We start from the raw sequence: 3,905 nt of genomic DNA, 5'->3' as shown, positions 1-3,905 counted from the left end.
GATGAGAGAAACATCGATCAGCTGCCTCCTGCACATCTCCTACTGGGGATGTGCCCGCAACCCAGGTACATGCCCTTGACCGGAATCGAACCTGGGACCTTTCAGTCCACAGGCCGACGCTCTATCCACTGAGCCAAACCGGTTTCGGCGTCTAGTAGTTTTTTGATGGAGTCTTTGGGGTTTTCTATTTATCTAATAAATTAATTTTTGCCTGACTTACAAGTCTTAATGAGAAGCTATTTAAGTTACACATGACAGCTGAAGTCATCTAGCTAACATTCATTCTTAAATCTATTCTAGATTCTAACACTGAAAGTTTACTATTACATTTTTGTGTTTCCCCATATGTAAGTTCAAATTATGTTTTAACTTGTATAGTATTCTGGTAAAATTGTACTGGAATGATACCAGAACCTAAGCTGGGGTCATATTTCCTCATCAGTTACATTCCTTAATGCAATAAGCCAGACACCTTGGGAAGCTCTTATTACCAACCTGGAGAGATGCAGAACATGGGGATGAGAAAGCTGTTCTCCCAGGTATAGAGCAAAAGTAGTCTAATAGTAGACTGATGTGAAGGGCAAGTAGGCTTTTAAATAGTGGATCTGGGTCTAAGTGAGTAAAGTTAAAACCCAGAACATCTATTCTGGCTTAAACTCATGATGAGTCAAAACTCAAACCTTCATGGATGCACCTAAGGAATTTAATTGATCAAACTTCTCTAAATGGAAAATGTACCTCCTTTCCTCCCAGTGCCATACTATCTTCCCAATAGGCCTGTCCCAATAGTTTCTTTTACTCCCTTTGGAGCTGCCTGCTGTTCTTACAACCCTCTCTTTTGTGGCTTCTAAGGCTGATACGCAAAAAACCCCCTCCTTCAATCAGGTTTCCACTATCTTTTTTCCCCCTCTCTTTTTCTACCCCTTGGTTAACTTTCCCTTACTGTCTTTTACTTTGCCATCCAGGGAATGACAAAGGAAGATATTTCCCCTTCTATATTCGTAGGCTGTTCTTTACTCCCTCCCCCAACCCCCCCTTGCCCATGATACATTCTCAGTAAGTCCTCAACAGGACATGTCTGGATGTCCATATCACAGTGTGGGTACCTTGTGGGTAAAATTATCCACAGCTTAGCGGAGCTTGGGGACAAAAATTTATGTGACTCAATCACTTCTGTTTTATATTCTGTCAGCCCTGACCCTTGGAGCCCCTCTCTTTCTTGCCATTTGCCTTGTTGTCAAATGCAGGTCCAAGTCCAGCTCTCTCTTATAGCGCCTCCACTGCTTGGTGTCCAGTTCTACTCCCCGTGCTTTGGGTCAGAGTTTCCTTGCAGAACCATCTGCCCCTCTGCCGTGGGACTCAGTCCCTTGGTGATTTATGCAAAGCTGACTCTCCTTTCTCTCTGTCTAGACCTCGTCACATCCTCCACCTGCTCTCTGCCAGCTCCACACCTGTGGTGACTGATTTGCCCAGTCTCCCCACCCAGCTCAGCTTACTCAGCTCACTCCTATCTCTTTCTCCAAGATCCAGAGCTGCAGTGCCCCAGACCACTTCGGGAGTCCATTCTTTGGCATCTTCAATTTTCACAGGTGGCCCCTAGCCCCTGGCTCTCTTTAGAGATCCTTATCCCCAGCCCTGGGCAGCCTGGAGATCATATCCATTTGGCCCTCTGCCTGCTCATCAGGCAGGCAGCCCACACGTCCTACCTGGGAATGCCCCTTCAGGACTGTTTTCCTGACCTGGCTTACAGACACTGGCCTGGATTTGCTTCCAGTCCCATCCCCCAAGGTCATTCTCAGAAGCTTTTAGGAGAAAGGAAGGTCTGTGTTCAAGTGACGATGCCTGCTCTGAACGCCCTGCTATCTATCTGGCCACATTAGGAGGCAAGGGTTGGTTTATCAGTCTTGGCCAGGCTGCTCACCGCCTGACATAATCAGCACATGTGCGCCTAAAGGCCTTTGCTCTTGGGCAACATGTTTTTGGTAAAAAAAAGGAGGGGGGGCAGATAAAGGGATGCTATGGGGCTCACATGAAGTCAAACTGCTGAAGACACTGTCTCACTGTACAATGTCCTTATATGAGGCCACCAAACCATAGCTTTGTTTTCAGTCATGGATCCCATATTGGATCAGTTTTCCCTCTTTGCACTGGCTGCTGGAAAGCTTAGTGCCAAAGCTGAGGGTTGCCTGGGGATAGAATGAATCTGCATGGATTTTTATAACCTTACTCACCAGTCCATTTTATGTCTTCATCTCTATTTTCCACTTTCCTTTACTATCTACTTCTAATTTACATTTTCTTGCCTGCCATCTTAAACCCTTCCCAAATCAAGGTGGGGCATAAATAAACAAACACATAAAATGAGGTAATTTTATGAAAAACTGAAACAGAATATCTTTTATACAGTTGGTTAAAAGATAAATTTCTGGACAGCAATATCTACTGAATGTTATAATGCACATATTTATGACACAGAAACATCAATTCCAGGAATGTACCCTACAGACATAGTCACACAAGTGTGCAATAGTTTGATTGCAGCATTGTTTGTAATAGAAAAAAAAGCAAATGTCTAGGAATGGCTAAATACATCATATTGCATGTATATAATGGCACACGTCACAGCTGTTCAAAATGAGAGATGAGTTTACATGTTCTAACACCAAGGATGCCTCTAATGTATTAGATGAAGAAGAAAGAAATTTGTGGTTGGTGCGGGGGAGGAGAGGAGGATATATTTGCTATTAAACTTCAACCCCACTACAAATAACATGAATACTAAGGAGAGCTTGCTGCTTGTTGCACGGTATAAACAAAATCATCCTCCTCAGCACAGAAGCTTTCTCATAATTCAAGGCAATATTAAATAACCACAACGAGGAAGCAGAATTGCAGGAGTGTTGGGAGCTACATTCTTTGAATTAGCACAAGCTACAAGATGAGAAGAGAGGTGGGGGTGGGGGTTGGGAGACGGGCGGGTAAAGTAGAGGGAAGATGAGGGGGCTAGCCTGTGGAAAAGCTTTGGCAGTTGAGGGTTGTCTAATGGGAATTTTGATGTGAAATGCAGTGAATTTTGTTTTCATTCTGTCTCCCAAAGCCTCAGTAAAACCTACCGTTTTCCCAATACTTTGCAGTTGGATTTGTTTTGGAGGGAACATAATGAAGTGTTGCATCCAACCTAAGGGGCAGAGGTGGCCCAGAGTGATGAGCCCCATCTGAGTCACCAGCAGATAATCAGGTCCCATGTGCAATTGGTTCTGTGTACATTGGGAACTTCAGGTTGATGAGACTAGGAAAAGACCAGAATACAGGGAAAAGCACAATAAACCACAGCAACCCTATGCAAAAGCAATGGTCTGGCTAATATATACTGAAATTAGTTTCCATATCCAGGAAGACAAATCACAAGTTAGTGGGGGGAGGGAAAGGTGAAAAGATCACAGGCGAGAAGATAATTCCAGAACTTAACATGTGCCAGAGTAGCCACTATTATATACATGACATATATACAATGCTAGCTCTGACTACATTAGTTCTTATAGGAATATCTTCTTTATCTAAAAAATATAAAGAGATGTTGTCTTCATTAAAATTCTCCCTACTGCCCACTTCACCTCTGTGCACTTCCGCCCCTCAGACAGAACTGCCCTGTCTAACGTTCCTATGGGTGGCTCTGGGTCTTCCAGAACCACCTCCTCTACAATCACTGCTTCCACATCCTGTGTGACCAACCCAGTGAGGACCTAATGGAGCAGGCCCCATGGATGGGCATCAGTGGCTCCCAAATCCCCAGAATGTTATGCAACCTATTGTGTGTGTACACTTCTCTGGGAAGGAGGTCATGGCTCTGACTCAAATAGCAGTGGGATGATCTCCTAAATGCCCAGGACCTCAGGTTTAGAAGC

The 3,905-nt window shown here is 44.2% G+C and overlaps 1 protein-coding gene across 3 annotated transcripts in view; it reads right to left on the bottom strand.

The window, feature by feature from the left end:
- Positions 1–3,905, bottom strand: part of MARCH3 (membrane associated ring-CH-type finger 3) — a 139,404-nt gene that overhangs the window by 89,702 nt on the left and 45,797 nt on the right. The window contains exon 3 of one of the 3 annotated variants that reach the window (XM_015564371.1): positions 3,114–3,289. The exons of the other annotated variants lie outside the window; for them this stretch is intronic. The gene's annotated coding sequence lies outside the window, so the exon portion shown is untranslated. The remainder of the gene's footprint in view (positions 1–3,113; positions 3,290–3,905) is intronic. 3 annotated transcript variants of the gene reach the window in all.

The sequence above is a fragment of the Myotis davidii genome, unplaced genomic scaffold, assembly GCF_000327345.1.
Source record: "Myotis davidii unplaced genomic scaffold, ASM32734v1 scaffold159, whole genome shotgun sequence".
Classification (NCBI taxonomy): Eukaryota; Metazoa; Chordata; class Mammalia; order Chiroptera; family Vespertilionidae; genus Myotis; species Myotis davidii.
The sequence above is the reverse complement of the archived record's forward strand: the minus strand, read 5'-3'. Positions and strand labels throughout refer to the sequence as shown.